Source organism: Podarcis filfolensis (assembly GCF_964270895.1).
Source record: "Podarcis filfolensis genome assembly, chromosome: 13".
In the NCBI taxonomy this organism is placed as follows: Eukaryota; Metazoa; Chordata; class Lepidosauria; order Squamata; family Lacertidae; genus Podarcis; species Podarcis filfolensis.
In genome coordinates, this window is record NC_139615.1 from 50,268,811 (window position 1) to 50,282,610 (window position 13,800).

Sequence of the window (13,800 nt, forward strand, 5' to 3'; positions counted from 1 at the left end):
ACAAGTACATTGAGAGGCAGCGAGAGGCCCAAGGTCACACAGTGAGCTTCATGGCTGAGAAGGAATTTGAATCCAGCTCTTCTGGATCTTAGTACGACACAAAACATGCCCACTCAAAGCAAAGCTTGAGGCCACTTCATAAAGGAGCAAAGTTTTAAGGATTTAAATTTCATTATTTTTCAACTTCCATTTTAAAATGCGGTTTGAAGTGATATGTTCTAAGACACTGAAGACATTTGGAAATTATTATTAGGTGTCAGCTTGTTAAATGCAATATTTTAGCCAGCATTGAAACCTATGAGATGTAGGGAAGATGATTCCTGAACTAAAGCTCTGGGAGAGCCTCTTTTTTTTTTTTTGTATATTTATGGAATCTGTAAATTGCCCTGAAGAAAATTCCTGTTGTTAGGTTACACAGGAGATAAAGGCAAATGCCTAACCCTTTCCCTTTCCCCCTTTTTTCTTTGGAAGCCTCCAAATAACACCCCCCTCCCCCGTTAAGTGTTAATAAGAATGGGAAATGCCCTAAATATAGTTATGTCAACTAATTTATTTCCAAGGAGGGAAAGGGAGAGGAGACATGCTGAAAAGTTATTTTGAGAACTGGAATTTGTTTGATAAATATGGGAATAAGGGTTTTAAAGAGAATGTTCCTTTCATTTGTACTAGATGCTACTTTTTGAAAGGAAAAACGAGGAAGGTGACTGGTGAGTATACATACACAAAACATGGGTTAAAGATCATTGAGCTGAAAAATGGTGCAACAGCAAATAATTTCTGCTCCAGTTCCAGTTCCGTTCTGTTCCAGTTCAGATCCTGGGCGCTGTTTGTGCTTGTTGCAACATCCTTTATGGGCTGTTTTTTTGGAGGGAGGGGGGCAGAGGTTGCTGTTGCATGGGCTAAGCTATAAGTCATGGGTGGGCAAACTAAGGCCCGGGGGCCAGATCTGGCCCCATCGCCTTCTAAATCCGGCCCGCGGATGGTCCGGGAATCAGCGTGTTTTTACATGAGTAGAATGTGTGCTTTTATTTAAAATACATCTCTGGGTTATTTGTGGGGCATAGGAATTCGTTCATTTCCCCCAAAAAAATATCGCCCGGCCCCCCACAAGGTCTGAGGGACAGTGGACCGGCCCCCTGCTGAAGAGGTTTACTGACCCCTGCTGTAAGTGGTAGAAAACGTAGGACCTGTCACCACACACATAACGTATGGGCATTGCCTGTCGGAGTGGCATCTTTATGGCTGTGTGACTTCTAATCCCAGCCTGAGCAGCCCAGGGCCAGGGTGCTTCAGGGCCAGAGCGCCAGTCATGCTGCAGGATGCCTTTCTTTTTTTAGACGGCTATTTCTTCTCGGAGTGGCTGTGATGTGACCGTCAGCTCCCGTTTCCTGATGCCCCGTCTCACATGACTTCTGGAAGCTGGGCAGCATCACATTCATAGAGCTGCTATCCAATTCCTAATCAGTACAGAACAGCAGGCATGGACAGTAAGAGACTCTCTGCTGGCTCCGCTCCACAATGTACTTGGAGGAGGACAAACAGTTGCTGCTCACATGCGAGTTTTGGAGTCCCCTCGTACAATCAGGAGGTCGATGGAAAAAGAAATCCCTGCTGCAGCACAAATGTAATACAGGTTGGGTTAGAAGCTTGGTAGCAAGTGATCTCCTCAGATGACTGACTTCAGGGCCGCGAGGGCACATTCTTCAAGCAAGCCCATTTACTACTCAGCACCTCTCTCCCCTTTGTTTATCAGATGGGATAATGACCATGTCACACGGTAACACACATAGCCTGGTATGCGTGTTGTATTCCAACTATACTTTCCCAGAAAAATCTAGACCACCTTCTCCGTTCTTGACTTTCATGGAGAAACATGGAATGGGGATGTTTGGTTTAAATTGTGAAACCTGTTTAAATATTGGCTTCCCAAAGAGCCTGGAGATTATCAGTCTTGTATATCTCAGGCACATTATCAGCCATTGCGCAGACAGGCGGAGTCCCCAGATCCCGCGTGGTCCCCCCGTCATGTGGAATAACGACTCAAGACTACGTGCTATGGGATTAAATTGGCCACAACTTTATTAAGTTTCAAATGTGGGTAGACCTTGGCTCAGGCATTGGGCGTTCTCCCTCCCCAGTCCCCAGCCGGGGACCTAGGGAGCATCAGGGTTATCCAGTGGGGGGGATGGGCCGGCTCTGGAGAACATATGTTCAAGCAGAGATAGCCGCCCCCGTTACGCTGCCGCCGCAGGGGAGAGCAATGACGACCTTTCGGCGTACGGTCAAAGCCTCCCTTCAGAAACCCCTTTAATGGGGAACCCTGGTATCGCCGCCGCAAAGAGGAAGATGGACTAAAGGATTCCGCCCAAGGCCTGATACCGCCAAAGTTGTGACGTTTTCCTACGGGAAAGGCGAAACCTACCAATGCAGGGAAATTCCTTTCCGGCCCTTTAACAGCGACCTTAACGTAGCAGCGCCCGCATACCTGTGAAGAAAAGTTAACCTGCAAAACCTGTGAAGAAAAGTCAACCTGCAAAATAAGACATTAACTGAGGGTGGGTAGGGTGGGAGAAGCTCTGGAGCCAAGTGAGGATTCCCAGGTAAGATCCTCCCTCTATTGTGTGGGCAGGTAATCCCTCCCCTACCTGGCCTGGTCTCCTTGGCAATGCTTCCCCCAGGTGCGATTGGACAACTGACTGAGGTAGGCGGAGACCTCCAGGTATCCCACCTGAGGGAAGGCAAAGCCAAGCCTATGCTGTTGGAGCCGCTCCAGATCTAGGGGCTGCACGCGTCCACGCAAAGGGCGCCCCCCGTTTTAAGCGGGGAGCGGTCATTCTCATTGGCTAGTGGACTGACCACAAGGGCAAACAGCCATGCTTCTAATTCTTTATTCTAAGTCAGCCAGCCAGATAAAGGAGTCGATTAATTGATTCATTGGTTAACCAATTAAATCTGGAAACGAATAAAACCAGTAGTTCTGAAGCATCCTGTTTTTAGATGATGCATGCCGGTGTAATGTCAGACACTGTCTTAGATGGTTCTTAGAAGACGCATTCCTGCCTGTGTATTACAGAAGGGGGAAATGCTTCTAGAAGCTAATCTCCTGCATATTTTGTACTTGTATTTTTTAAAAATTAAACCTCACCAAATTAAACTGAAGATTGATTTTTAATTAATAAAAATGATTTAAGAATCCAACAAAAGAAATTGTTGAATCGTTGAAATATTCTGTTAGTCTTGTTTGTTAAATATTTAATAACAAAATAATTTCTAAACAAGTAAATAAATATGCTTTAAACTGACTGCTCTAACAATTGACCGAGTGCTGCAGTTCCTATATAGGAAGGCATGTATTGAAATCATTTCTCAATTCTGAGTGTCTCAGAAACATTTCACATCAGGGACATCATCCAACCAAACCTGAGCACTTTGGAGAGTCCAGCTGCTTAAATCTATTCTACTTCAGCCACAGAAATTTAAAATTGCCTGGCATTGGTGGGAACTATAAAGTTAACCCCAAAACTGATGGCATCATTCTATCCCAATTATCTCTAGACTTCATGTGGGGAAACATGGCAAATAATAATAATATAATTCTTTTTTAAAACAAAAAAGTTTGAGGATTTTGTGCACGACTCCCGCTGGGGTTTATCCACCTGAAATTTGACAGCTTTAATCCCCCTTTTTGGGTGGAGAAGGTGCCCTTTGCCTGCAAATTTAATCCATCCATCTATGTGAAAAAGGAGGGGGAAGCTTCAGATTTAACAGATCAGATCTGAACCTGAATAAAAAAATTGAATCTGAGTGACAGAGCGGAGCTGAAACAGATGGGGCTGTTTCCAAACGCTGCAAAAACAAGGCGAATCTGGTGCTTGCTGCACACTCCTATTAAATACACCTTTAACCTGCAAAGCTTAATAAAGTACACTGTCACTTGCTTGCTCCAATTGAAAATTAACACAAGAATTAATTAGTGCCCAGAAGAAAGAAGCAGCAAACTATTTAACTTGTTTAACAAAAAGGTCAGAAGGAATTGAATTTACAACCTTTAAAAATAAGGCCAACAATCCTCATTTGCTTCCAACACGTGGAATATTCTTAGCTTTATTATTTCCTGTTACTTACAACTTAAAGCCACTGCTGCCGCTATCATTACGGGCGGACCCTATAGTGGCCATCAGATATAGAATAAGGAATGAGAGCTTGGAATCCCACTAATACGTTTAAATGGGGTCATAAAGTTGCCACTTCTCACTTCCACCAAACTAAATTGAACAAAATTAACAAAAGTAATCATAGCTGGCAATGGAACGTTCACTGCGCATCCCATATGTCAATAACCCTTACAACGTCCCTGCAAAGGAGGTCAGTATTATGCTGCCATACTACAGGTTGGGGGCTGAGGCTGAACCATTGTGTTTTGCTGGGGCTGCCTAGGGAGCTCAAGACTGAGGTGTGATTTGAATCAGAGACCTGATATTAGAGGGCTTAAAAATGCTTAACTCTGGATTGGGTCCTGCGACTCCTGGCAAGCCTCTCATTATCAAACTGCAACGCTCCAGTATAGACACCTCAAGAAACAGGCTCGTTGAATGTGAAGATTATTTAATTGATATAAACTCATTGTGAGAATGATTTCAGTATCTCCATGCATAACTACGGTACATCATTCCCATTTACTCACACGGGGCCCACCTGCAGCACCAAATAGCTTGGCTTGCAGTGAACAATTCATCACCTGAGTGCCAGAGATGGACAGCTGTACTCTGTGGAGGACACTGGTGCTCCATCTGCAGATGACATCAAATGACAGATGCTGAATTTGGAGGGTACCTACTTAATAAAGAGATTGGAAGGTATGTGCGTGAAAGAGAAATAAATACAGATTTCATCTGTATCTGACAAGCCATTTAAACGGGAGTGCCTCTTGGATCCATACATTTTGGCTCAACTGCTTTGTGGCTTTAAGCTGCTCCAAGATGAGAGGCGGCATTTGTTTCCAATTCTGTTTTGAATCCCTTCAGCTGCAGTTCTGCAGCACAACCTGTCAACTGGAGAAACGCTGGGAATCCACATAAGCCAAACGTATCATAGGGTACAGACGATCATGTAAGATATAAAAAGTATTTTTAAAAAATTATAATTGACCACTAATAATGTATCATGCATGTCTCATTAGCTTAAATGCCACAAAATGGTGTTCAATTAAAACTATGCTGTTGTTTCCCATTGATTGTAAAAAAATTGCCTCAACGTACTATTACAACATCTTATGCCTATAAGCCAATTAAATATTTTCATCTGCTTTTCAGTAAATCATTGACTTTAGATAATTTGCATAATATCAAAACGTCCGTGCCTTTTTGTGATGTTGAAAGAAGTGTACAAATTCATTCTTAGGCCAGTTGTAATATGTTCTTTGTAAAGCATTGTCCCCTATTGCAGCAAACACCCAAGCTGTAACAATCCCTGAACCAGCATTTATTATATACCGTATTTTTCGCTCTATAAGACGCACCAGACCACAAGACGCACCTAGTTTTTGAAGGAGGAAAACAAGGAAAAAAGTATTCTGAATCTCAGAAGCCAGAACAGCAAGAGGGATAGCTGCGCAGTGAAAGCAGCAATCCCTCTTGCTGTTCTGGCTTCTGGGATAGCTGCGCAGCCTGCATTCGCTCCATAAGACGCACACACATTTCCCCTTACTTTTTAGGAGGGAAAAAGTGAGTCTTATAGAGCAAAAAATACGGTATATGGAAGTGTACAGGGAATCCCCAAATAATTATATATACCACACTACAATTTCTTCTATTTATCTGACCACTCTTAGGCACAGAGGTGGTTTTCAGAGGGCAGATCTACAATAAAGGAAAGCTTTGGTGAAAAATCATTCTTATGGCGATGCTGACGGAGGGAAGTTGTCTTGCATCAAGCGGTGCTAATCACCCAGAATAAGAGTATCTGGTAAGAGAGTTCTCTGAGCATGTGAGAAGTTGATCTTTTCTTATAGTTTCCATTCCCCTTTGTGGTTGCTATCTGTGGCTTCTGTGACAAACACTTTGCGTGAAGTTACAGCTGCCAGCAGAAGTCAAACCCTAAGAAAGCGGAATTTCTAGTGGAAATTGATCAAATGGAGATATAGAATGCTAGCAAGAAAGTTCATGGGGCAGAGCATGATTAGACACATGTACCAGTCCGATTTTCCCACAGCACAAGTTACAGCCTTATTTCTGCACCGTTGCTTAGAGTGGATGATGGGGAGCGCCTGTAACCGTTTCTCACATTCTTTGGTGGTATTTTTAATGCACATCACATTGCATTGTGCAAGCAGTGAATTTAAAGGGAGAAACCTCTGTGTTGACCACTCTGAGGCAGCTCAAGGAGCATCATCCGTAGATTCTCAAGATTTGGTTGACTTAAAAAGAATCAGTTTTTCCCATGCATTCCAATTGTCATGGCTTACTAGGGACTTGGCCCCCATGAAACACTGACCCAAATTTGGCTTTGGGGGCTGCGTTTTTAAAAGCACAGTCAATGTGCACTAGAGCTGTCATCTGTTTGGTCTCAAATGTTTCTCCTTCAACCTGCCTGCCTCCCTCCCAGCCACCAGCCTTAACATTTCTTCACAATGGACACTTAGGTTGGTGTGTGAGGCAAAACACAAGAGATGGTTCATCAGCACTTGAGCCAGCTGGGCAGAAATAAGGGCAGAGGAATACTGTGTCTTCCTTCCCATTTTCAGCTTCTCCTTCTTCTTCATTTAAACACATTTTTTGTTTGGGTTCTTGTTTTAATTATGTATTTTGTGTTATCTTGTATTTTTATGCTGTGAACTGTCCTGAGAAGGGTGGTATACAAATTAATTAATTAATTTCCCCTCCCACTGGAAACAATGGCAGGGGAAAGTGAAGAAAGAGATTTAGTTACACCCAGGGCAGAAGAGCAAAAGAGCAAGCAGAGTCTCACCTCAGGGTTCCACCATTTTCCTCCTCAAAGCAGCCCCCCCCCCTTCCATTGCCTGCTCTTAGGGTTGCTGCTCAGAGGGAGATTTTGTGCACAAATGCATAACAGCACCTCAGCAGAGCCAGGTTAATTGTTTATTAATTGTAAGGCACAAATCATGCTTGAGCGCATTATACTTTCATCTGAAACCATATGCAAACAATAAATTGAAGGAGGAGTTTAGAGAATAGTATATAATCACTCTGTACATGCATATGACTCTCAAGCGCACATTTATGCCTTCAAAAGGTAATAGAAGCTGGACTGAATCTCATCATAATCTCTAATCTGCTTGGGACTGGTTAATGTGCCAGTTACTTAGTGCTAGGCAGCGCTGAAAGTATTTCAGCCGTATAAGAAGATCTGGTACTCATGGAACCAGTTACAGCTTTTAAATATGTTCCACTGTAGGAATCCTCTTCTACTGGGATCAGCCTTCATCACAAGAACAGGTTTAAAATGGGAGAGTGGCTCACGTCCTTCAACGTCATGGTTCAGCATGCTTTAGGAGAAAACTTTAACTGGCAAACGCTGAGGTTTTCAGCTATCCTAGCCAGCTAGATGCCTCAGCTGGTGAAAGGGACTTGTCAGACTTCCCATCACGCTAATTGCTGTACTTCTTAATTACGTATGTAACTAAAGCATGCAAATTAGCTGCAGGGCTTCTGCTTGTGAAATGCTTCCAGAGCGGCCCTGAGTATGAAACCAGCTTTCCGTTCCTTCATTTACACTGACTTACTGGCCACCTACTATTCCAGACTCAGCAACACCTTCAAGCCCAACCTACAAAAGGGACCCACATTTCATCTTAGATATAGTATCTATCTTATAGAAACCTGCCCTCTGACTCCCTACCCCCACCCCTTTTCAGTCCATTCATTATTCCTGCTCTCTACACTTGCTGTCAAAGTATGGTTCTGGCACTGGCCATATGAATATGTTCCGTCACGTTATGATGATCTGGTTACAGATCTTGACCTACCAGTGAAATACCAATATTTTAGAAAAACTCTTTATCAAATCAGGCTGGTTTCCAGTTTTCCTTTCAAGCATCAGTGGTATCAACAGGCTCAGGGCGGCTAACAACCAATAGTAAAAACAAGTTGATTAAAATACAATTTAAAAAAGATTAAAATACAACATTAAAAAATTAGGATGCAGCCTCTTCGCAGGAGGAGAAAGGAAAAAGAAAGAGGGGGAGGGAATCAAATTAATTAATTGGTTCCAAGCCAAAGGCCAGGCAGAACAACTCTGTCTTACAGGCCCTGCGGAAAGAAATCAGATCCCGCAGGGCCCTGGTCTCATGAGGCAGAGCGTTCCACCAGGCCGGAGCCAGTGTTGAGAAGGCCCTGGCTCTGGTTGAGGCTAATCTAACTTCCTTAGGGCCCGGGACCTCGAGGGTGTTGCTATTTATGGACCTTAAGGTCCTCCGTGGGGCATACCAGGAGAGGCGGTCCCATAGGTACGAGGGTCCTAGGCCGTGAAGGGACCTAGTTGCCTAGCTAAGGGACGTGGGTGGTGCTGTGCTCTAAACCACTGAGCCTTGGGCGTGCCGATCAAAAGGTTGGCGGTTCGCACGATGGAGTGAGCTCCCATTGCTCGGTCCCAGCTCCTGCCAACCTAGCAGTTCAAAAGCACGCCAAAAAGTGCAAGTAGATTAATAGGTACCGCTCTGGCAGGAAGGTAAACGGTGTTTCTGTTCTGGTGTCGGTGTTCCATTGCACCAGAAACGGCTTAGTCATGTGCTGGCCATATGACCCAGAAAAATTGTCTGCGGAGCGGACAAACGCCAGCTCTCTCGGCCTGTAAAGCGAGATGAGCACCGCAACCCCAGAGTCATTCGTGACTGGACTTCACTGTCAGGGGTCCCTTTACCTTTACCTAAGGCCAAACTACATGCTGCCTGCATTCACAGCTGGTGTTTTCAAGGTTACCAGGATCAGTATCTCTCAGCAACCAATTGATCTGATGAACATGAAACCTAATCAGGAGGGAGACACACCTGGGCAGCGTCCAGCTGCAGCATTGCCTACAGGGTCTCCTCTGACAACTCCAGGAATGTGAGAGGGTTGCTTGTGGCGAAGGCAGTCCCTCAGGTGCTTGGCTCCCAAGCCATCCTCTAGTACTAATCTTGTGTTGAGCCCAGTAGCTCACCGGCAGCCAATAGAGCACTTTCAGGACCACTGACAAATGATCCTATTACAGTGGTACCTCGGGTTACATATGCTTCAGGTTACATACGCTTCAGGTTACAGACTCCAATAACCCAGAAATAGTACCTTGGGTTAAGAACTTTGTTTCAGGATGAGAACAGAAATCATGCTCCGGTGCCGCAGCAGCATCAGGAGGCCCCATTAGCTAAAGTGGTGCTTCAAGTTAAGAACAGTTTCAGGTTAAGAACGGACCTCCGGAACGAATTAAGTACTTAACCCGAGGTACCACTGTATTATATCCAAACTCGCAGTCACATTCTGCAGAAGCTACAGACTCCATACCACCTTCAAGGGCAACCTTACATACAGCGCATTGCAGTAGTCCAGGAGGGATGTCACCACAGCATGGGCAACTGAGGCTAAGCCATCTTGGTCCTGGAATGGCCATGGCTGGTGAACCAGACTAAGCTGGGCACAAACACTCCTAGCCACGTGAAAGTCCAGTGAGAAGTCAGAACTGTTTTAAACTTTTTAATGGTCTTATTGTATGGTTTTATCGCTGTAAACTACTTTGATACATGCATATATAATGATACATCAGTATACAACCTATAAACCCCTCCCAAAACTTAGAATATGTTTCTTCCCATCCACAACACCTCCATTCAGTCTCAGTTTATTGTGGTCACGATTTCCAGACAGCAGCCTAACACTTTCACAGCCTCTCCTGAAGATGGAGCACAGAGAGAGCGCCACATGTCACCACAAGTGCCACATATTATTCATTCCAAACCTGTGAGTAATACTTTCTTCCGTGTGGCAGCATCTATACACTGGAACTTCCTGCCCATTGGCAACTTCACTGTACTGTTTTTGGTGCCTGTTGGAAACGTTTTTTTAAAGGCAAGTCTATTAGGTGAATAGACTTGGGACGCGGGTGGCGCTGTGGGTAAAACCTCAGCGCCTAGGACTTGCCGATCGCATGGTCAGCGGTTCGAATCCCCACGGCGGGGTGCGCTCCCGTCGTTCGGTCCCAGCGCCTGCCAACCTAGCAGTTCGAAAGCACCCCCGGGTGCAAGTAGATAAATAGGGATCGCTTACCAGCGGGAAGGTAAACGGCGTTCCGTGTGCTGCGCTGGCTCGCCAGATGCAGCTTGTCACGCTGGCCACGTGACCCGGAAGTGTCTGCGGACAGCGCTGGCTCCCGGCCTATGGAGTGAGATGAGCGCACAACCCTAGAGTGTGGCAAGACTGGCCCATACGGGCAGGGGTACCTTTACCTTTACCTATTAGGTGAATACCTCAAGACAATGTGTGAGAAGACCCTCAGATTTGTAGAAAAGGCTTTACGCCTGCAGAGGGCAATGGATGCAAGCGGCAAAGACAGGACTGGAACTCTTTTAAGCATACCATACACAAGACAGGGGGCAAGCCCATTTGGTATGGTGCATGGAATAACCCTTGTTACTCTAATATTTAGCTTGCTGACTTACACGATGGAGGGAGAGGAGGAATCCCTGAAAGGAACTGGGGGTACTGTTTTATTCCTGGCTTTGTGCTTGGGCTAGAAAAGTAACAGCTTTGCTTGGCTGCTAGCATTTAAATCATGCAGTCTAAGCAGCCAAAAAAAGGGCTATCTTTCTTCCATTTTTTACTCTCTCTCTCTCTCTCTCCTCTCTGTGAATCTACATCTGTCTTTTGCATAAGGGAAAACAATTGGAAATCACATGATCAACAGATTGGCCCCCTAAGAGACAGCCAGCTGGTGAAGAGATGCCTTAGTCGGAATCACAGAAGTGTCAGAAGTTGGACCTGAAAGTCGCTCCGTCCAACTCTCTGCAGCATGGCAAGTTCAGTGTTTGATTTGGAAAGGGAAGGAAGACAGGAATGACTCCAATACATGGGCATGCCCAGCCCTGACCCCTCAGCTCCCAACTCCAGAAACATAGGGAACAACTATGAGGGCTCAGTTGGCAAGAGGGATTATTGGCAATTAGTACCAGTAATTAGTATGCAAAATGGAAGTCAGGCCCAAGCTCACGTTAAGCAGTTGATGGAGGCTCCTCACTAAGAGTTGCAATTATATTTAAGAATATTCACAAAGCACAAAAAAATCTACCATTTCAATTTTGAACATGGAATTCCAAACGTGAATTTAGAATATTAAAAATGACATAAACTAAAAGTGCCACTAGTCTGTTACATTGCATATATGAACTCTAATAGATTTATTTCTACCTTTTGAATGACACCATTATTCTATTACATATGATTTAACAGTTATTAGCCTACGTGTTGTGCCTAATTTTTATTTTAGCAGGCATTAGATGAAATGTAAGCAATTCGGGCTGTTTTCTGGAGTCCTGTGGACGTGTCCTGGAATCGATGGCAAGGTCAGAAGTGGGAGGAAAGAGCTGCAGTCTGAGGATCCTGGTGAGTTCACAGAGTTCTGTTTTTATTTCCTGCTCTTAGCAAAACAGCCAAGGCTTTACCTGAACTGGCTGCAATTCTGAGCAGAGGAAGGGTAGTTCCAACCCTTTTTCACTTGCCCCCAACCCCGTTTCCACAGGGGGGAAAAACAACTTGCTGTTAGTGAAAAAACACTCTCAACCAATTCAGGCTAATTTTGCTTTTTTTTAAATAACAAAAAACCCATGGAATTCCCCGTGGAACATGTTGGGTTATTTGATGTTTCTTTTTAACCAACTGTGAGGAAATCTCTTTTTCCAGTTGATATAATTTCTGCTTCCAAGATCAGAAGGCGAGAACTTGGTATAGCACAAAAGGGCACTTTGGAAGCTTATTATTAACTGATGTGCCACTCCAAATTTGCATATTTTTGTTAAGGTAATTGGAATGTACAGCAATTAACATGTTGGGAATTGTGACAAATCTCTTCTCCCCAGCTGTCTTCCAGCCAACTGGGCTGATCACAAACTACTGCCAAGCCAAAACATTAAGAAACTGCACACAATTGTGTACAAATCACATATTGAAAATAATAAATCTGAGATTCCAAATGTTTTACCATTTCTGACTTTTAGGACACACCATCTTATTTTGACATTTCCCCTTACAATCATGACTCGATTTAAGTAAATAACAACTTTCAGTTTTCCCCCCAGCCAAGAACATCCAATGTCTAGAAATCCACAAGCCATTCAGGAGCACTTCATAACTTCCCCAGCCTTGGCATACCAAACACTTTCATTTTAGGATTATCACCTGGTGTTAGGTGAACTTCTAGTACCTACCTTAGATAACTCCATTTCAGCCTCCTCAACCCTCTTCTCCTCATCTCCAATATGAGGATCATTTGTGGTGTGTTGTACCTCTTGAGTTGTACACAGCCCTGAAATTTGTTATGAAGGGGTGGTATATTTTAAATAGCTATATAAACACTGACTGGCCTTACAAGTCAGTATTACTGAGATTACAGCCAAAGCATATTTTTATATGCTATTGGATCAGTCATTTACCCAGCTCAGTTTTCTGAATATTGGCAGCTCACACTACAATTTGGGTATATCTCAGTGTTACTCGGGTCGGCTTTGGAAGTTACAAACAAGTGCTGACAGGAGATGCAGATGTGACTTGCACTCCCTTGTTTCCAGTGGCGTAGCGTGGGTTGTCAGCACCCGGGGCAAGGCAAGTAATTTGCGCCCCCTAACCCGTGGATTTGCGCCCCCTAACCCGTGGATTTGCGCCCCCTAACCCATGGATTTGCCCTAACCCCAGATGTTGCGCCCGGTGCGGCCCGCCCCCCCTGCACCCCCCACGCTACGCCACTGCTTGTTTCATGTTTTCTACATACAAAGCAAGAAACAGTGCATTTCTCCATGTTAAGATGCACAGGTTCAAGATGCATGTGCAGAATTTTCAGTCCATTAAAAGTGTCATCTACTGCAACTCCTTGCAATGCAGGAATCAGAGTTAAAGAATCCCTGGCAGTTGAATGGTTGGCCATCCAACCTGTTTAAAAAACACCTTCTGAGGGAGACCATCCCACTGCTGAACAGCTCTTAGTGTTTGTCATAAATTTCTTCCTGCTGTTTAGTCAGAATCTCCTTCTTGTAACTTTCTTTTAAAGGTGTTATGATGTTAATTCTTCTAAAGGTGTTTGACGTGATTGTTTAACATAGTAAATTACTAAAGAGGTACCTTATAAGATCTGTTATATGGTGATTCTGCACAAATCATGTCTGGTCTTAATTCACCAGCGCTCCTCATACAGGAGCTAACCTATCAGCCAGGATGCTAGAGATTATTTTGGCATCCTGGCCAATGAGCAAGAGCAGTCTATAAGGAATCCAGGGATCCAGGATTCTTTCCAGGCTTTAAAAGAACTCTAACACAGTACCACAGTTTAAGGTGATTAAAAAGACATAGCAGATGTGGGAACATCAACCAATTTCTTGTAAAATGTGCCTATAAGGTCATCCCGGGTGTTTCATGAGTTTATCTTTCTTGATGGCCTTTGCCAAGTCTTCTGCTGCAATGTAGTTTCTTGTAGCACACTTTTTTTTCTTTATTCATTCAAATGTATATATTACATGAAACTTTGAAAACATGTTTCTGGCTTTTTGTGTGTTTTTTAATTGCCACCAAAATGACATTTAGAGGGAAAGACCAAAAAAGCAGTTAA

The 13,800-nt window shown here is 44.1% G+C and overlaps 1 long non-coding RNA gene across 1 annotated transcript; it reads left to right on the plus strand.

Moving 5' to 3' along the window:
* Window positions 1-9: 9 nt before the first annotated feature.
* Window positions 10-1,975, plus strand: LOC310748238. The gene is made up of 3 exons (XR_014541236.1): window positions 10-91; window positions 670-707; window positions 1,338-1,975. It is a non-coding gene; the product is annotated as an uncharacterized lncRNA (long non-coding RNA).
* The last annotated feature ends 11,825 nt before the right edge of the window (window positions 1,976-13,800 follow it).